We start from the raw sequence: 22,489 nt of genomic DNA, 5'->3' as shown, positions 1-22,489 counted from the left end.
CGCCACACTAACGCGGGGAGAGCTGGACGCTGCTTCATTGTTGTGTTTGTTTGTTGTTTAACGCCGCAATATCCCAGCTGTGTGACGGCGGTCTGTAAATAATCGGCAGTCCGATGATTGACATCATGAGCATCGATCCACGCAATTGGGATACGATGACATGCATCAACCAAGTCAGCGAGCCTGACCACCCGATCCGTTAGTCGCCTCTTACAAGCATAGTCGCCTTATACGGCAAGCATGGGTTGCTGGAGACCTATTCTACCCCGGATCTTCACGGGTGGAAATGGGGTTTAACGTCGCATTCAAGATTACTGCATGCACTTGTGTGCTGCTGCTTGTACTAGTCCGAACTTACACCGGTTTTACAAAATTACACCACTGAGATACCATGCCGCAGATTAACATGGATGTCACACTCAGACACAGTATACTGACTCCCAGTCGACCAGTTCTTGTTTTAGCCCCTTAATGCCTAGTCTTTTTACCCCCTTTTACCGTCTTTTGGTATGACGTTCCCAGGGGATCGAACCACAGACCTTCCGCTCATTACACTAGACCATGAAGGCGGTCAGACAACCATGTAATGTCTGTGCATTCACGACACTGATGTAAAACATCGAGTGCGCGGGGTTTAACGCTGCTTTTAACAGTATTCAAGTTATATCACGGCGTGTCAGCTTGATGTAGGAGGAAATTACGAAGTGATACAGGATAATTGTTTACAACTTTGATGAAACCCACGAGCACGGGTATGGTGCTGACAAACGTAGAAACACAGTCGGCGCCAGCCGGGATTCGAACCCACAGTCATAGGTTTATGACGTTCCAAAGGGACGCAACTCTGCACAGCGAATTGCGGCGCATCAGAAGATGCCCCCATGGTAAGATACTGTGGAATACATTTCGAAAATGTCATTGATATGTTTTTTGTTTAACAGCATTGTTCATATGTAAATCTGTTGATGTCAACAACATTGTCATAGCCCAATATCGGTAAATGTGCATAATTTGAATAATTAGTATCAAATGCACAATAAACAGAGTATCAAACACTCACGATTTGACGAGATCATCGTACTGTTGTAATCAGACGTACAGATCAGTCCTTCCAGCATTACTATAACCTACCCGGGCATGGCGGCCCCTGTCAATGGGATCTAAACATTACACCCGGCAAACAGGGTCAGAGGTTATGTAGACACCGGATATTAGTTCATAAATCTCCCTCGGACATACCAATACGGCTCCTTACACCAGAACGAGGCTCGAGTCACAATGTATTGAGCAGCGCTGACCGACAGACCAATATTCAATTCATGATATTCCCATGGTATTATAGGTGACACAATTTCAACAAAAAGAATCCGTAAATCTTGACCGACTAACAATACCGTGCGAGGGTTCGGCGTCTCGGGTCATCTGAAATTGTCGATATTGGGTAATGGATTAACCGAGGAATTTGTGGCTAGCCTTGACGGGTGATAAAATAGTATGGTAATTACTGTGGGTTTTTTTTATCTTTCTAAGAGTCGGGCATGGTAATTGGGATTGATAAAAAAGTGTTATATTTGGACGGTCATAACAATGACACCTCATTCACATGGTATGTGATATTATGAATATTATTTTGAAGTGATACAGAGTATCAAATGCATTCAAACATGTTTGAAACCTGTGGGACACAAGTAAACAAATATTCAATCACATTCGCTAGTTTATTTCAGAAACTGTATCTTATTAACGAAAGGTTATGCATGTTTATATTACTTTCCTCGTTTAATACCCACATTGGATAATTTGGACACAAAATATCCATAAAAAATAATTCCATCTATTCAATACGTCTGTATCAAAACATACAACAACTGTGTCATAAGATTTTATGATCAAAACGATTTTTAATGTGCATGTTTTTGAGAGTTTTTCCTTGCTTGCGAAACAAGCACTGTACTCGTCAACGAGCCATTATTTTCAGCCAGGGACTGTGTGTGCCTACCTGCTTTTGTTCCATATACAAAGAACAGTCATCAGAGAGCCATAACTGTATGTTAATGTTCACTTTTCTACCCATTCTATACAATACCTGCTCCTAATGTTTGCCCCCGTTGAATCAGAGGTGCCTGGCGCAAACGTTACGCTAAGGCCACATAACAATTCTTGCTACTCTCGTTACCCTAAAATCATACATTCCGATTCCGCATATATTTTCCATGCTGCACATTTAGCGAACGAACAGTAATTTGCTGGGCGGATTTCTGTCCCTTAGTTGTGTCAGGATCCGCAGATCATAGAGTCCCATATTCCCCTGACTTTTATTCTTGCGTTGCGAGCACTAGACCCTGCTCGTGAGTTTCACTAAATTGGTAACTGTCAACATCGTCACTTTCAGCTTGGCTCCTGCATATTTACAGGAACTGATAGTACCATCAACATCTGCTAGTGGTGCTAAAGTCATGTTCCAAAACATATGGCGATAGGTCATCAAACATGCTGGCCCATTGCTATGGAACAATCTGCCACAAGAAATCCTATAGACAGAAAATCTGACAAACTTTAAAAAGACACCCAAAACCTGTCTCTGGACAGCCGTTGTCGGGATCAATCATGGTCTAGGCGCATTTGAGCAGGTGTTAATTGGAACATGCGCTGTACAAATTCTTAATTTAATTTAACTAAATTTAATTTTTGCCACCATATATGAAAGTCTATGTGTGCGTTATGAAAATGACAAATGGGCGAGACACGTCCTCTGTATGAAATGGGAGAGACACGTGCTCTGTATTGAATATGAGATACACGTGCTCTGTATGAAATGGGAGAGACACGTGCTCTGTATTGAATAGGAGATACATGTGCTCTGTATGAAATGGGAGACACGTGCTGTGTTTTAAATAGGAGACACGGGTCGTTATTTCAATGACGGGCTTAAACGCACTGGTTTCAAAAATAGAGTTGTGTTCCCGGTGGTCTCTGCAGCGCTTGGGTAGCCAAGTGGCAAAGCGTTCGCTCATCACGCCGAAGGCCTGGGTTCGATTCCGCACATGGGTACAATGTGTGAAGTTCATTTCTTGTGCCCTCGCCATGATGTTGCTGGAATATTGCTAAAAGCGCTGTAAAAGCCATACTCACTCACTCACTCATTGTAGCGCTAATTGAACTTAGATTTATGAGCTAGTTGAGTCGATCGATCGAAGTCGCCCAATATTCTCGAAAGTCATGAGAGAATATAATATAGACATTTTGTACAACAAATATTACTAAAAACTAAATAGGCCCCCAGTTGCCAACGCTTGTTTAAGTCATTCAATGAAGATGGTCGGGATGAATAGGCCCAGATGACACCATGTGTATCGTAAGAACCGGAGTAAGGGAACATAGCACCCACTCATCCACCCATTCACTCACTCACTCTAATTTCTTGAGTTCAAATGCATGTACTTACCTCTGTCGGGCAAAGGAAAACATACACTTGAAAATTGGATGCGACAAATGTCATCAAAAAGTTACTTGGCTGAATAAAGTCGCCGAAACACAGCAAAGATAAGGTCCAAAACACAACTATCATACCCGTATGAAATTCATCACCATCAAAAATCTATTTCTTGGTTGATTCATGTTTGGTCGCCATCAAATATGGGAACATACTTTCTTTTTTGCCCGGCAGTGTAGTAATACCCGGTACCCCTTGTGAAACAACACAGTGAGTGAGTGAGTACGGTTTTACGCCGCTTATGCTTTTAGCAATATTCCAGCATTATCACGGCGGGGGACACTAGGAATAGGCTTCACCCATTGTACCCATGTCGGGAATCGAACCCGGGTCTTCGGCGTGACGAGCGAACGCTTTAACCACTAGGCTACCCGGCCGCCCCTAACAACACAATGACAACATGCGCGTAGTTATACAAAATGTGACCCATCATAGACAAGGATGGACTACTTGAACATAATGATAACAATTATAATCAAACAATCAAATGGACCAGTGTCGTTTGTAACGCACTAAATGTTGAATAACAGCATGTATGTGGTTCCTTAAAAACGAGGACATAAAGACTGTAACAAGCACCAGCATTGCGTTTTACTAACTCGACCACTGTTGAGATTATTTTGGTTTTAAAAACAAATGTCTGAAACGTCCAACCCGAACGGACAATATAAACATCTGAATAGGAACATTAAACACGCCTTGGCACGTGCAGTGTGTCGTATTACCCCATATCGCGTGCAGAAAGGACATAAATCCGTAGTTTGACAAATTGCAACAATCTTAAATGGCCATTTTCTCACTTGGGTGACTACAACGGAAAGCAGCTTCATTAAACAATCAACCCGGCTGCACTACAATACCTCTCGACTAACTGGCTACATGCGTCCAGCAATATTACTAAGAGCAGTGAATGATGGTGTCTGATGGGAGGCTTGACAACCCGGCTCCTCCGGTCTTGCAGGGATTTGCCTATATAATCTGAGTGAATCAATTGGAATATTCGTATAACGTATATAATTTCAAGCACATCGCAGCGTGTCCGTATAATGTGTGAGGAAAGCCAAAATGTACCACTTTGGTGAAACTCACGGAACACCGTATGGTTACTGACCAAGAGTCATAATCGAGGCGAAAACGGATTCGAACCCAGGACCAGATGGAACTGGCACGTATATAGCACGCACCTCAATGAGTACGTGATCTTAGGCATCTGGACAGACTCACACTACCATCTTAGCCAACTTGACATACTCACAATATCCTCTTACACTAATGGACATACAATATCACCTTAGCCAACTGAACAGACTCTCACTACCATCTTAGCCAACTGAACAGACTCTCACTACCATCTTAGCCAACTGAACAGACTCACAATACCACCTTAGCCAACTGAACAGGCTCACAATACCACCTTAGCCAACTGAACAGGCTCACAATACCGTCTTAGCCAACTGAACAGGCTCACAATACCACCTTAGCCAACTGAACAGGCTCACAATACCACCTTAGCCAACTGAACAGACTCACAATACCACCTTAGCCAACTGAACAGACTCACAATATCCTCTTAGCCAAATGGACATACAATACCACTTTAGCCAACTGAACAGACTCACAATACCATCTTAGCCAACTGAACAGGCTCACAATACCACTTTAGCCAACTGAACATTTCCCAAATCTGAAATATACTCCTACTTCACGTCAGCCTACGAAGGCGGCAGTTGTCACGCACATCAACTTATCCCAGTTCGGTTTTCACCAGTGAAAGAAGACATAAATGTTTGTTTGTTTGATGTTTATAGCCGCACTCAGCAATATTCCAGCTGTATGACGGCGGTCTGTACATAATCTAGTATGGGCCAGACAGATCCAGTGATTAACATCATGAGCATCGATCCACGCAATTTGGATACGATGACAAGCATTAACCAAGTCAGCGAGCCTGATCACCCGATCCCGTGAGTCGACTCTTACGACAAGCATGGGTTGCATCAATACAGTATTGTGCTCGTTCTCTCCTCTACGTTATATATACCAGTCAAGGCATGTATGCATATAAAACTCGGATGTAATTTTACACACCCGAACCCTATATCGTTAAAACATTCTTTCCCCAACCGTGGTGGTCAAAATGCGTTACCCGGATGGTGGAGTATCGTCACAGCCTACAGCCATCAATCACTGGTGTGTCTGGTCCAGGCTTCTAGTCCCCTTTTACAGCAAGCATGGGTTGCTGAAGACCTGTCCGCTACCCGGATCTCCACGGTCGGCCTTAATGTAGCTACATAGCGTACGAACTCATTGTTGGATAGTCCAGCGTCAGCTTTCAGTAGTAACCAAGCAATAGCACGGCGACTGTCACAAAGAATGCACAGTGTGCCCATATGGAGAATCGAACCTGGTGTTCGACGTGACGGCCAACTGGGCTACAAGACCAATCCTCACAGAACTAAGTGTTCCTGTTTAGTAATGGACAAAACACGATTCCCTTACCGGAGCCAACAGACTTAAACCATGTTATGGTTGAAACCTGTACTTCTATTCCAGACGATGCTTTTTAAAGTATTTTGAATCGGTCATACAATCCGTAACAGTTGTTTTCTGTTAAACTTTAGAGGTTGCATGATTAGAGAACATATTCCGCAAACAATGTAACATAACAATATGAATATTTATGTTATTATTACGTGTTTGAATCCTTATATCTATCGTGTAGTTGTCCGATTTTCGATCACGAACGTTGATACTACCTAATTTCGTTTATCCGACATAATCATATGCAACCATCGATGTCGGATTAACGGGACCTGACTGTATATAATTTCTCCATAATTTTGCATGAAGACCGTTGGTTGCGTCATTTTACTTGTTTAAATGCACGTTTAGAATGGCCAGTGAATTCCTGGTTCAGAATCAACTACAACAATAGCATGAAGTCACCATATTGGTTTAAGACGCCAATGGTCGCCCACATAGTAAAGCAGCCATGTTATATATTCCCCCACACACGGCCCCACTTCCTTGGGGAATGATATCTAGATCTATATTTACGACCCCTAATTACTAAGTCAGCGTTCCGGAGGTCTCTGCCAGATTTCATACGGTTTTAACAACATCAATAAATAACAAACAGCTCTCAATGTCAGAACACATGGACTCTCAAGACACACACAACATATGAATGGAAGCCGGACGCACGGATCGGAATCCTGTTTGTACTTCTCGTGGTTCAGTGCACGACCGTTGTCAGACAGGTGAAATGTAACCGTCCCTGTTAACAGACCATACATATGAGGCCATTTTGGTGTCATTTAAGTCGCTCCTATATGTTAATATAAGAGATAGGTGAGCTTTTAAGTAGGCCCTTTTCATCAAGTTCTATGACCGTTATAAATGTTTTGGTCTATGGGATCAAGGATCTGCTGGTGAAGATATCGTTAAGATGAAAGGGCAGGAATTTGTTTTCTTGAATTGTTTGTGTCGTACGTGCGTCATCAAACAACATACTTAGCGCCTGGAGCGTCCGCTCTAAACACGTCCTGTGGTACTCTACCATTGTCCATGCATATTGTTGTGATAGTAATAGTGCAGATGTTATTGACAAGAAGTAGAAACAGAAAAGTACGAAGGAAACTATGTTTGTCGGCTATACTGGCTGCTTCTGTTTATCGTATACACAGCTTTAGAGCAGATGAGGTGAGGCGAGGTGAAGTTGGGTTTAACGTCGCGTCCTAGATTATTGCACTTATATAGCGACGTGCAAGCACGTGTGTGTGTGTGGCTGCTTGTACTAGTCCGGACTGATGCCGATTTATAGTGCTAGCTCACTGAGATACCATGCCGCAGTTTAAAATGAATACCCCACTCAGACACAGTATACTGACTCCGAGCCGACCAGTCCTTGTTTTAGACCCTTTATGCCGAGGGCCAGACAGGGTAACAACAAGTACCATCTTTTAACGTCTTTGGTATGACGCGGCCGGGGATCGAACCCCGGACCTTCCGCGGAGGCGGTCTTTAGAGCAGATGAAGGGAAACTTTGAACCAGATATATATGGTTCCTAAAATATCTCATTTCTGATTAGCGTGTGTGGGTGTGTGTATGTGTGTGTGTTACTGCAACTGGTGATGGTAATCCAGAGTGAATGTTATCTTACGCCATAAGCATGATTATTACAGCCATATTACGTGTGTCCTGTATGTGATTTGTTTTGGTTGTTTGTCTGATTGTGTGTTGCTTTAACGCCACACTCAGCAGTATTCCAGCTATATGACGGCGGTCTGTAAATAATCGAGCCTGGACCAGACAATCCAGTGATCGATATCATGAGCATCGATCCACGTAATTGGGATAGGATGACATGCATTAACCAAGTCGGCGAGCCTGACCACCCGATCCCGTTAGTCGCCTCTTACAAGCATAGTCGCTTTTTACGGCACGCATGGGTTGCTGAAGACCTATTCTACCCCGGATCTCTGTGTATTAAGCATTTAACGCTAGATGCATGTCATATCAGATCAGCCATACAATGACATGTACCTGTTCTGTGTGTAGTGGTATACACAGGAAATTTTAAACAGAAAATTTAAATTTTGATTTGAAGGCTTCCCTTCGATCACTTTTTGTCCAGACTCAGGCCGCAGGGTTCCAGCTGGAATATGACTGCGGGGTAAAACACAATAGTCCAACATTTCCGTCGAACCTGACACTTTATCCCTGGAGCCGAAGCTGGAGAAAAGTTGAAAACACCACACTATTTCAAAGTGAAATGTAACAAAATGTACACAAGGAACGTATGACGCTTTGTATTACAATCATCACAAAGGACAAACACCTGACGGCTAGACGTGAGATTGGTTTTACCTTGCTTTACAGCGTCTACACGGGCTACAAAGAGGGGTATGTTCTCCCCGTCACATGGCGGACGTGAGCGGTAATACAATGAATATATCGCCGAATGCCGCTGTAAATACGACCTGGGTATCAAGAGTGCAACATACTGTAAATATACCTGCGTCAAGCGTTAGCCGATGTATACGGTCAGACACCCGTGTCCCCAGTCGATCTAGCAATAACACAAAAGTGAATAATTGTTATTGGTTGGTCGAGGTTGTAGAATGTCCCGGCACTGTTCCACAAAGTGATCTTAGCAGAAGACGATCGTAACTCTATTGTTTAACAATGACACTCGTTTCGCTTTTTGGTTCACTGCCTTCTTGGACAGAAAGATCTCTGCTCTTCAATCATTGAAAATCATTCAGTTATTTCAGATCATACTCCTTTCTTCAGTTAACACGTAGAGTTATGCATGGTGTGAAGGACGGAGGCAGTATCGTTCACTGGTTTTACAGACTCCGTACACGTCGCTACATAAGTGCAATAATCTTGAACGCGACGTTGAACCACAATTCACCTATCTACAGACACCGGAAGACAGGAATCTGGCTTAAAATGTGTACCGCCATCGTGGAACATTTCGATCTTAAATCAAATCCGTCTTACAAATGCTTTGTACAGATGTAATACGTTTGTATAAGTGTAAGCAGCTGTAATAGTAAAGTTGATTGCAAGCACCCAGATCGAAAGTATCTAAGGCTGCTTTGTGCAAGTGGTCCTACATATAGAATAGTAATGTTCACTACTTCTCCATGACTGGCAATGAGTTAACAGACAAGGGCCTCGATCCACCAAGCGATCTCAGCACTACGACTGTTGTAGCTCTAAGATCGTTTTGTGGAACGGGTCCAAGGCGACTAAATGAACGTATCAGAGACATGACCGACATGACACATGTGTTCATCGTCATAGGTTCTCGGCGAAGGCAAACCGACCCACCTTTTAAAATCCGACGGCCAAAAGTAACTTTACCACTTTAAAATTGAATTGCAAAATTTAAGAACACAGTTTCAAACTAAATCAATGCAAAACTTACACATCGTCCAAACACAACAATGCTCTATGCAGAATGCTATACACGTTCACGGCACTTTGTTTTAGAAGATGCGTAAAAATGCGCTTGGGCAGCCAAAACTACACGTGCAGTAGGGTATTTAAATGATACGGACGGCATATCAGACAATCACAGTAATAAAAAAAAGTAACAACAGAAATACCATGATTGACAACCGAACAACGTGAGCGCGCCCACGGTTTGATACAGATGGGAGCCACCCATGCCCACAATGCTAGAACTGTTGGTTGCTCCCGTGTTTCTGTAACTAACCTGACAGAGTTACAAACGGTAACGGGTAGACATCAGACAGGCCAAGAACAGGTAGACCCAGGGTAACTACGCACAGTGGAGACCTGTACTTGCGTACTTTCCATCTCCGGAATCCCGACGAATGGTTAGTCGATAGACAGTGGCCAGGCAACTCAAGGCTCAAGGATATCGGGTTTACAGACCTAACAGATGACAGTTATTAACAGTGTTACATGGTCGTCAGAGATTAAGACGGGCCCGGACTGTACGTAGTAGGAGCGACGTGACTGGCAGAGGGTCGTCTTCACTCTAATGAAAGCCGGTTCTGTCTGTTCAGAGTTGATGGAAGACACGGGAACCCTGGCGACAGTCGATTTGGAAGCACCCGCTTAAAAGCGACCGATGGTGTATTTTCTCTCTGCTTCACTTAGGAGAACAGTTAACGAAATCACTGCACTTTTTTAATGACATCTGATCAATTCTCCACCAACTAAATTAAGGCAAATGTGGTAATTGGTAATTGTCGTGAAAATATATATTGCAAGACACCGACACCGACAAATACTTTTCTTGAATGTTTTTGTTTGGTTAATTACAAACTTTTATCGCGTACATAGTCCATAATAATTCCAAAGCAATATTAACATTTTAATGTAATTTCGCCTAGAAACTGAAATTTGTTTCTATATGTCTAGTCAGCCCCAGACAGCAGTGCCTGAAAACCAACCTTTGTTCCCTGAATGAAACTTACCTGTCATTGGCACATACGGATCTTGAGGTCTTAGGGTTAAAGCGTGACGGGTTAGGTTTAACACTGGATATAAAAGTAACGGCACTTCACTGCAACAGTGTGGGGGATTATGTGGGGAAAACAGGCAAACGTGCTTCTCGAGGTTGCAGCATGATATACAACACCGACACAGGTTAGCTGTTGTGTGGCGGGTTTCGCGTACCCATTGAATTTCAGTTCAAGGCTAAAAAGCACTTGTGAGCAGAACGTATGAAATGAATTTATTCATGTTATTTGGCTTGGCGAAAATTGATACTGCATTCATTATATTATTAAGTTTGATCAATATCTATCAGAAAAAAATCTTAGATTTAAGTTTACTTCACCGCTAAAGCCATCAGTTCGAAATGAAGATTCCGGGCACACATAATTATTGTTATCTCCTAATTTTAATATAGAAAATGTATGTACAATATACATACGTGGGGAGATTGTGTGGTTTCACGCTACAAGTACTATCAAATAATTGTCTTGAATGGTGCCGATAATGAAGGGGAAAAGTGCCGCAGCAAACACATCTTCTCGAGGCAAGGGAATTAACTGACCATAAAAGTCCAGTTTCCACCCTTGCCGTATAAGGATAGAATTTCTGGGCTCGATCGTTGCGCCACCAGTGGGTGAGAAAGCTGTACATTTAGGTTAAACGAATTAAACAACTACTTTAGAGAAACACTGTTGGACATTTCCAGTACATCCTCTTTCTGTGCATCATCCGTTACGTCTATAAGCAGACCTGGGGTGGGAGACGAGACGATGTACCGGTTGCGTCATGCCAATGTCTGCATTAAACTATCAGTCTTACCTTGACTAATGGGTTCATTCACGAAAATAATAATGACGTACAGTGTGGTCTGTCCATAAACCTCTTTTAAAGTTATTAACAAAAAAACGTATACCAACCAATTTACGCAACAAAATAGTATGTTCTATTTTCCTGGCAACTATCTACCATCTATATCGACCGTCAGCATGCACCATACTAAAGCGGTGTGCAATATTACAGGTACCCCCCACGACGCTAAGTTAATTATATCTCTCCTCCCTGACATGAAATATGCATGCAGCGTCCGGGTGATGGGTCAATTAAGGTAGGCAGTATGATAGAGGTGTGCCCTCATGGGTATTCCAAGTACGACATTCACCGTCGACTAATGTAAAGATTAACTCTGTCAACTATTCAATATTAAAGGAGTTAGTTCAAATTGACGACGTGGAAGGCGCCAGGCGTAATATACGCTCGGCAGCAGATACACTGACAAAATGCGTTTTGGTTTTTTTTACTTTCAAATCATTGCATGTTTACGGACTACTGTAAGGAAAAATAATAATAATAACAACAACAGCAACAACAACAACATTGTGTCATTATTTCTGAAAAACGAATAAGAGCGGGTGGTTATTATTATTGTTATTGTTGTTAAATCAATTATTTGTTTGGCCTATCCAGATTCGACCATTTACCGGCCGCTGTAATTTAGCTGGAATATCGACGAGTACGGCGTTAAACAACAAACCTATGTATAAGGAGAAATTACCCAGTATACTTATGAGATATCACTGGAGACAGAAAGTGATGAATATGAACCACGTTTTTTTGTGGTTTACACGAAAAAGCATCACGTATTTACGTTATAACTTCCTATGACACCTTTGAATGAATGTTACACCATGTACGGCTTAATATACTCTACAAAAAACGACGTCCTTACAAAATTAATATAAAAAATGAATTGGTCATTTCTGCATGGGTTGGGATTGATTTGTGTGGAAAGAATGATGTACTGCCGAAATTTGGCTGAAAGATGGAAAACTCACAAAAAACGAGAGAGCCTGGCGCTAAAACACACCAGCATGACATGCACGTGCAACACTTGATGGAATATAAAAACGTTGGGTTTTCATTTGCATGCGAGTGAGTGAGTGAGTGAGTGAGTAGGGTTTTACGCCGCTTTTAGCAATATTCCAGCAATATCACGGCGGGGGACACCAGAAATGGGCTTCACACATTGTACCCATGTCGGGAATCGAACCCGGGTCTTCGGCGTGACGAGCGAACGCTTTAACCACTAGGCTACCCGACCGCCCCCATTTGCATGCCATCACAATCAAGTGAACAGCGAAAACATGACACGACTGACGGAAGCCACACGCAACAACGTCATCGGCTGACTGCAAACAGGAGAATCACCTTCAGCTGTAGCCTGGTTTTTCTATGTGGCACTAAGCACCATTACAAGACTGTGGAACCGTTATTAGACACATCGGACAACACGTCACCTTGCCAGATCAGGTCGACCATGTATCACTACTAGAGCACATGACAGATTTATACGGCTACGTCACTTACGTGACAGAACCACCACGGCCACCTCTACAACTACGGCAATATCAGGATTGCGTAGGATATCAGCTCAGACAGTGAGGAAGCGTTTACGCGCTTAAGGTATTCACGCTAGACGACTAGTCCTAGGTGATTTTGACGGACCTGCATCGTCGGCTGCGACATAAATGGTATCAAGGTCTAACAGTATGGCCACAACTGCGATCGAGACAAGTTTGGTTTGGTGACGAGTCACGTTTTATGCTTCGCCGTGCGGATGGTAGACGTCATGTTTACAGGCGTCGCGGGGAACGTTATATTCGTAACTGTACACATGAGGTGGACATATTTTGTCGTGGTAGTGTGATGATGTTTGAAGCCATCTCCTACACTGGTAGAACAGACGAATTGGTGCAAGTTTTGGAGAACCTAACGGCACAACGTTACACGGATGAGAATATTCGGCCACACGTCCTTCTCATTATTCAACAAGCGAACGTCAGTTTCCATCCAGACAGCGCCCGACCTCACACGGCAAGACTGACAACAGCCCTTTTCAGGAATCACAGCATGAGCACGTCAGCAACAACCACAGAGCCTCCGAGAGTTGGCACACGCACTGCACGCAGAGTGAGTGAACATTCCTCAGGCGACAATTCGGAATCTGTTTTCTTCCATGGGACGAGGGTTCCAGTCGGTTTTGGACTAAAGGTGGCCATACAAGATATGGTGAACAGATGACCTTCACCTAGGTGCCATATGGAACCATGGCCACTGACAATGATGTGTGCCAATTTTGAACCATTGATTACTTAAAATATATATACATCTAAAATCACATTTGCGTTTCCTTTTTTGCATAGTATATATAGAGCGCCTTCAAAGGTTATACAAGTATCCAATTTTCTATACATTGTCAAAGCTAGTCCTTTCCTTAACATTTAGTTGGTTGGTTTGTTGTTTAAAGCCGCACTCAGCAATATTCCAGTTATATTGACGGCGGTTTGTAAATAATCGGGTCTGGACCAGACAAGCCAGTGATTGATATCATGAGCATCGATCCAAGCAGTTGGGATACGATGACATGCATCAACCAAATCAGCGAGCCTGACCACCCGATCCCGTTAGTCGCTTCTTACGACAAGCATAGTCGCATTTTACGGCAAGCAGGGGTTGTTGAAGACCTATTCTACCTCGGATCTTCACGGGTTCCTTAACATTTAAGGTGAGTTAAGGGGAAATAGGTTTTTAAATAAGCTTCACTTATATAGATACTTATATAACACGTGTGTGGCTGCTTGTACTACCAGTCCTTGTTTTTTCCCTTAATGTCGAGTGCTAGGCATGGTAACAAGTACCATCTTTAACGTCTTTTCGTATGACGTGGCGAAGGGGATCGAACCCCCGACCTTCCGCACTCCGGGCAGACGCTCTGTTCACTATTCACGCCACGCAGGTGAGTGAGTGAGTATGATTTTACGCCGCTTTTGGCAATATTCCAGCAATATCACGGCGGGGGACACAAGAAATGGGCTTCACACATTGTACCCATGTCGGGAATCGAACACAGGTTTTCGGCGTTACGAGCGAACGCTTTAACCACTGGGCCGCCCGACCACCCCGCACACAACACGCAAATGCAAATTAAAAATGATAAAATGTTCTCTTCTGTAGAGCGCATATGTTGCCTATGGCAGTGGTTACATTGGAGTGTGTACGGTTTCGTGTTATGAAACATAGGTATGTCTGTTCAGTCTGTACGGTACATTCAAGAGATTCATCGGAGTTGTTTTTGACACATGGGCTGTCGAAAAGCCCCCTAAACCTGTCTGCGACGTAATATATTTGACTCGTTTTATGGCTAACCTATTCAAAAGCATTGACAGAAGAGCAATTCAGCGTTTATCGTCGTGTTGACACCTATGCTGCATTGAGATCGCAAGAACTCTTTCAAGTACAACTGTTTGATGAAACCCCTCTAATTGCAATGTTGGAATATTGTATTGATCTGTTGTAATAGACACATTCCAGGTTACGCACGCAACAAGCAATGTGTTACTCTTGAAACCAATCGTCTGAAACCAAACTAAGTTCTTCAATCGTTGCGCTCAATCGTTTTTTTTAATATAAGTATTTTTATTAGTTCTTAGTTCTATTTTTATTAGTTGCCGAATAAAGTACTGATGGGAAGGAGTGTCCAGGGCCCGGTTTAACAAAGCGAGTGTAGCGTTACGATTATCTAATGACAGTGTCAAGGGGGGGGGGGGGCGACTGTCATCCAGTTCTGTTGTGTTGTGCGTAATGTCCTAATCCCTTGGTCAAATAATGGCATCAGTTCGGGATTTCTCCCAGTGATGGCCGGGATTCACAAAACGATTAAGGTAAGCCGGGTATGTTAAACTGAAGTGAACTGCCGGGTAAAAACAGTATACACATGTAAATTATCAAAACGTTACAAGGCTGAAAAAAGTCGCCGAAGCAGTGCAAACTTGAGGTCCAAAACATAACTATGAGACCCGTACTAAACACATTACCTTCGACGAGCCATTTCTTCATTGTTTTATTTTCAGCCACCATCAAACATGGGTGTGTACTTTTGCCCGGCAGCTGTAGAGACTGCGGACCCAGCTAGCTGGAACGTACGGGTGGGTATACGGCACCAGTGAAAAATATAACTTAATCACTTTCAAATAACATCTTCAATTGTGTGGTTTCCCTGGCAATATTCTTTGGCCTCAACCACTGGACTTTTAACGAATTCGTGTATGTCTGGTACATGAATATGCATGAATTTCGCTAACTTTCTTTTATGTCGCCAAACCGAAAGGTTATATCCCATTCATTACCCATCCAATTCGTTAAGCATCCCACTTGTTACGCATCCCATTCCTTACGGATCCCATTCGTTACGGATCCCATTTGTTACCCATCCCATTTGTTACGGATCCCATTTGTTACCCATCCCATTTGTTACGCATCCCATTTGTTACGGATCCCATTTGTTACGCATCCTATTTGTTACGCATCCCACTTGTTACTCATCCCATTTGTTACGCATCCCATTTGTTACACATCCAATTCGTTACGCATCCCATTCGTTACGGTCCCATTCGTTACGGATCCCATTTGTTACCCATCCAATTTGTTACGCATCCCATTCGTTACGCATCCCATTAGTTACGCATCCCATTTATTACACATCCCATGTGTTACGCATCCCATTTGTTACGCATCCCATTTGTGACACATCCCATGTGTTACCCATCCCATGTGTTACGCATCCCATTCGTTACGGATCCCATTTGTTACACATCCCATTTGTTACACATCCCATGTGTTACCCATCCCATTTCTTACACATCCCATTCGTTACGCATCCCATTTGTTACACATCCCATGTGTTACCCATCCCATTCGTTACCCATCCCATTTGTTACACATCCCATTCGTTACGCATCCCATTTGTTACACATCCCATGTGTTACCCATCCCATTCGTTACCCATCCCATTTGTTACACATCCAATTCGTTACGCATCCCATTTGATACACATCCCATTTGTTACCCATCCCATTTGTTACCCATCCCATTTGTTACCCATCCCATTCGTTACGCATCCCATTTGTTACCCATCCCATTCGTTACGGATCCCATTTGTTACCCATCCCATTTGTTACACATCCCATGTGTTACCCATCCCATGTGTTACCCATCCCATTCGTTACGGATCCCATTTGTTACGCATCCCATTTGTTACGGATCCCATTTGTTACTCATCCCATTCGTTACGCATCCCATTCGTTACGCATCCCATTAGTTACGCATCCCATTTGTTACACATCCCATGTGTTACGCAACCCATTTGTTACGCATCCCATTTGTTACACATCCCATGTGTTACCCAACCCATTTGTTACGCATCCCATTCGTTACGGATCCCATTTGTTACCCATCCCATGTGTTACACATCCCATTCGTTACGCATCCCATTCGTTACGCATCCCATTCGTTACGCATCCCATTTTTTACCCATCCCATGTGTTACGCATCCCATTTGTTACGCATCCCATTCGTTACACATCCCATGTGTTACGCAACCTGTTCGTTACACATCCCATTTGTCACGCATCCCATTTGTTACGCATCCCATTTGTTACCCATCCCATTCGTTACGGATCCCATTTGTTACCCATCCCATTTGTTACACATCCCATGTGTTACCCATCCCATGTGTTACACATCCCATGTGTTACCCATCCCATTCGTTACGGATCCCATTTGTTACGCATCCCATTTGTTACGGATCCCATTTGTTACTCATCCCATTCGTTACGCATCCCATTCGTTACGCATCCCATTAGTTACGCATCCCATTTGTTACACATCCCATGTGTTACGCAACCCATTTGTTACGCATCCCATTTGTTACACATCCCATGTGTTACCCAACCCATTTGTTACGCATCCCATTCGTTACGGATCCCATTTGTTACCCATCCCATGTGTTACACATCCCATTCGTTACGCATCCCATTCGTTACGCATCCCATTCGTTACGCATCCCATTTTTTACCCATCCCATGTGTTACGCATCCCATTTGTTACGCATCCCATTCGTTACACATCCCATGTGTTACGCAACCTGTTCGTTACACATCCCATTTGTCACGCATCCCATTTGTTACGCATCCCATTTGTTACGCATCCCATTTTTTACACATCCCATTAGTTACGTTTCCAATTCGTTACCCATCCCTTTCGTAACCCATCACAATAGAGTTAGCTGTGGACTGGAATTACAACATATATCATATATGTACTACAACATATATTGCTTTGGTTGATCACGGACCAATATTATATTGGTCCGTGGGTTAAGAATCCTTTTCTGGCGTTGTTCGGGTAGAGGATGCTGTTCTAACGTCACGGTCATGGCGTTTGACGCCAGCAATGTGCATGATATTTTATAGTGAAACGTTGCTATGAATCCACGATTGATTAACACATTTCCTTTCAGAAAGATAGGGAAATATTGGGGCTTAAAGGCCTCCCGAACAGCTATAGTTAACTCTATAAGGCTCTGCGTCGACCTTGATAATTGTTCGGTAATCACCCAATCAAGTGACCGGCAGTCTGCGCAACGTCTGCTCATTCTTAACGGTGTTGATAGATTACCATTGATTTTTTTTCATTCTATATTTAATAAACGGTGGTCACGATGGCATGTGATAGAGGGTCGTTGAACACTGACAGGTTACCGAAGTGGATATATATATGGAGGGGACATAACTGCGGTTGGGTTAAATATAGCACAGCATCATGGCGTCATCTTAGGAATCTAGGGTAGCCATATTGGTCTTTTAGGATTAAAGGACTTCCGGTAACTTCAATAACGCAAGGCAATAGAGTAAATCAATTTGATAGAATTAATGATGGTGGCTTTGACGTCGATGATGACGGTTTGCGTAAATAGACACTTGACCCATGAGTTCATATAAAAAATGAAACATTGACGTATGGTGTCCTTGACGACCAAATTGAGTATTGCATGATTTAAGAAATGTCATATTATGCGCATTAATAACTTAAGGGGTTAAGTAGTAATTATAAATAATAAAACTTGTTATCAACATGGCAACATACTTCACATGTATAATCTCTAGTCTGAGGTTAGTGGAAACTTAACTGTCAGGGAAAAGGAAGCACGTACGATGGTGGCTAAACATAAAACAAACACGTAATGGAGATGTTTTTGATTGAGGGTTCGTTGTACAAAGCGATCTTAGCGCTAAGATGATCGTAACCTTAACCCATACCTTAACATAGATTTACGACAGTCGTAGCGCGAAGGTTGTTTGGTACAACGGTACCCTCAATGACATCATAAAGGATCATACTCGGGCCGAAAGTTTGCAGTGTTTGCATTGTTTTGGCGACTGTTTTCATCCTTGTACTGTTTTCATAACGTTTGTAATGTTTTGGCGACTGTTTTCATCCTCGTACTGTTTTCATAACGTTTGTAATGTTTTGGCGACTGTTTTCATCCTCGTACTGTTTTCATAACGTTTGTAATGTTTTGGCGACTGTTTTCATCCTCGTACTGTTTTCATAACGTTTGTAATGTTTTGGCGACTGTTTTCATCCTCGTACTGTTTTCATAACGTTTGTAATGTTTTGGTCAAATCCAATTTTCAATCGCATGCTTCCTTTGGCCCGGCAGTTTATATACAGTAACTGTACATAATACTTTCTATACTTCTAGTTCGAAGACCAATATTTACGTGAGTGAGTGAGTTTGGTTTAACGCCGCTTTTAACAGTATTCCAGTTATATCACCGCGTGTCAGCTTCATGTGGGAGGAAAGCCCAAAGTGATGCAGGTCTCAGACGTTTACCACTTCGGTGTAACCCACAAGCACGTGTATGGTGCTGACAAACCTAGAAACATAATCGGGGCGAGCCGGGATTTGAATCAACAATCGTAGGTTTCTGGCGTGCCTAAGGGACGCAACTCTGCACAGCGAATTGCGGCGCCTTAGACGACTGGGCCACCTATGGCCCCTCCAATATTTACGTTTCACAAAAGGACAAATTAATGTAGGAATGCGGTGAGTGTCTGATTTGTTTTTAGGCCACAGCCAGCACAATTGTAGCAATCGTCGGGATCGAATTTCTGGTATTCGATATGACAAATGGCGTCTCAACAGAACTGCCAAAGATGACGATAGGAATGAATGAGTTTGGTTCAAAACCGCTTTAACCATGGCGTGTTCACGTGAGGAGAGATTCCAAACCCTTGATTTTAGACGTTTACCATTTTGGTGAAACTCACCAGCTATTTTAGTGTCTTGGCAAACCTAAAATCATTATCAAAGCGAATGTGGAATTCAAACCTACGATGACAGGATTCTCGCACGCCCAAGGGACGCAACTCTTCGGCGCTTGAGACGTCTGGGCCACCCGTGTCCCCGATGACGTTAGGAAAAATGCTGATACAAGATACTTTACTTCATAAGCATTTTGTAGTGCCAGATAACTTCGATTGATACTTTGACTTTAAGCTGACACGACGTGATGTGACTGAAGTATGGTAAAAAAACACAACTAATTAACTTCAATGTACGTATATCTGTTCAAGAAAAAAAGTTGAAAGAATACCCATATATCAATTAATTACTTTTAGTTTGAAAGGCCAACATAAAAACATTAGATTTATAAAGGAGGTATGGTTGGCCCAGTCGCCTAAGGTGCCAGAATTCGCTGTGCAGAGTTGCGTCCCCTGGACACACCAGAACCCTACGATCGTAGGTTAAATCCCAGTTAGTCCCGATTATGTTTCTAGGTTTGTCACCACCATACCCGCGCTCGTTTCACCAAAGTATTTAGCGTCTGAGACCTGCATCACTTCGGTCTTTCTTCCCATATTACGCTGCCACGCCGTGATAGAACTGGAATACTGTTCAAAGCGGCGCTCAACCAAACTCACTCACTCACTCACTAGAAATCTGAAATTGTTTTCTTGAAGATAGAAGAAGATACGACTAATGTAAAACAGATGTGACTTTGAACAATGTTTCTTTATTGAAGGGCATGGCATTTTGATGTGGGAGGAAAGCCCAACGTGGGACAGGCTGTAGGCGTTTTCCACTTTGGTAAAACCAACGAGGACGGGTATGCTGCTGAAACAACAAATATATCCAACTGTTTGTTTGTTTGTTTGTTGTTTAACGCCACACTCAGCAATATTCCAGGTATATGACGGCGGTCTGTAAATAATCAAGTCTGGTCCAGACAATCCAGTGATTGACATCATGAGCATCGATCCACACAATTGGGATCGATGACATGCATCAACCAAGTCCGCGAGCCTGACCACCCGATCCCCATAGTTGCCTATTAGGACAAGCAGAGTCGCCTTTTATGGCAAGCATGGGTTGCTGAAGACCTTTTCTACCCCGGATCTTCACGGGTGTATATCTAACAGAGCAAGTCTGGGGTTAAAACCCAAGACAATCGGATCCTGGCACATGAGTGAGTGAGTATAGTTCTACGCCGCTTTTAGCAATATCCCAGCAATATCCCAGCAATATCACGGTGGGTGACACCAGAAATGGGGTGACACCAGAAATGGGCTTCACACATTGTGCCCATGTTTGGAATCGATACCGGGTCTTCGTCGTGCCGAGCGAACGCTACACCACCACCCACCACCTCCCTCCCACACCCCCACCCCACGCGCTTATGGCACATGAAGCACCTGCACAGTGAGATACAGCGTCTTGACCCATGGGGCCACCCGTGTCCTGCTGACGTATTAAAACACGTCTTGCTTCTGTGCATCAACGGCATTTTAACAAAAAATAAATAACCTTTCTTTAACTGAAGATTTATATTTACCCCTTAACAAGAACATTTAAAGCTTGGTTGTCACCATGACAACATGGCATGAAGGTAAAAGATAGTTATATTTTACCACCTACCTTGCGTTGCCTTCTTCAGATATCCCTCATAGATCACGTACTCAAAAAATATCCCGTCTCTGTCCCATTCATAAGAGCACACGTACGTGACAAATGTGACCCGTGTATCTGCATTTATCATAATATATTCTTTCAGCCAATGAATGAACGGCTCCTATCGGACGCTCGTGCAGAAGGTGCTGACCTCTGTCTGGCGGTCGATGGATTGACCACTTGAACAACTTCCACCTGTAAATGAGGATTTTCGCAATGCGTGCCTTTATCACAAACTACCTGACTCTTGCGTGCTGTGGTCGCTCCCATCGTGTTATACTTTACCGATTGTATCGAGTTGTTAACAAGGCCAGAAACAAGCGTTGTTTGTGTCCCCCTTTCTTTCCGTGGGAAAGTCCGGAATGTCACGCGTTTTTCTCTGTTCACCTACTGGTCTATAGTGGCTCAGCATGATATAAAATGTCTGAGTTTGTTATAGAGTATGAAGCAACTCAAAAAGAATATAATAAATGGATAAGGTTACATATTTGTGGTCTTGATTTTCAGCTTCTTTGAGAGGGAGTTAGAAATTGGAGTACTAAGTAAGGATAAGATATATGGATGAACAACTTCTTTATTACAATTAGGAGCGACATTTTGGTGACATTTTGGTGACAAGAACTCATAGATGTTATTTATGCAATGATGTGCAAAAAAGGGCCAAAGTGCATTTTAGCCCCTTTTAGCTCTAAGCTCTTTAGTTGTACTAAAGGACACACAAACACAAAGGACTAGAGGGTATGATAATGTGGTCATTATTGGAAGGATAACCACAAGAAGACTTTTAGCGTAGGTCTGTGACCAGAAACAAGAAATCACCGTGTGTGGCCTGATGGACTGCGGCAGTAAAACGGGTTCAAGGACTGGATTGTAAACTAAACTTGTGAGTAAAGTAATCAAAATAGAACTCTTATTTTGGCGTTTAAATATTCGAGTGCTTTTTCAAGAGTCTCAGTTGCAACCTGTCACTCAAACGATACGGCAGCACAGATGACCTATCCTGTCTCCAATAATAGACACGTGTGATTATTCAAACATGCAGACACAGATAATATGAAACGTGAACGCCAGGGAACAGTCAGTCTCGACCTTCGTCCGACACAGATTCCACTGGGCGCAAAAGACAAAGTACAGTAAAAAGCAAACGTGGTCCAATTTCACTTAC

The 22,489-nt window shown here is 42.9% G+C and overlaps 1 protein-coding gene across 2 annotated transcripts in view; it reads right to left on the bottom strand.

Moving 5' to 3' along the window:
* The window catches only part of LOC124147865, a 47,018-nt gene extending 25,530 nt beyond the window's left edge, over positions 1 to 21,488 (bottom strand). The window contains exon 1 of one of the 2 annotated variants that reach the window (XM_046518670.2): positions 21,292 to 21,488. The gene's annotated coding sequence lies outside the window, so the exon portion shown is untranslated. Of the gene's footprint in view, positions 1 to 1,060; positions 1,177 to 21,291 lie in introns of those variants that run through there. The other variant, XM_046518671.2, reaches the window with a different exon arrangement.
* Positions 21,489 to 22,489: the final 1,001 nt, after the last annotated feature.

The sequence above is a fragment of the Haliotis rufescens genome, unplaced genomic scaffold, assembly GCF_023055435.1.
Source record: "Haliotis rufescens isolate VD_foot unplaced genomic scaffold, xgHalRufe1.0.p SCAF_1, whole genome shotgun sequence".
In the NCBI taxonomy this organism is placed as follows: Eukaryota; Metazoa; Mollusca; class Gastropoda; order Lepetellida; family Haliotidae; genus Haliotis; species Haliotis rufescens.
Note: the sequence above shows the minus strand (reverse complement) of the source record. Positions and strands in the feature narration are given on the sequence as shown.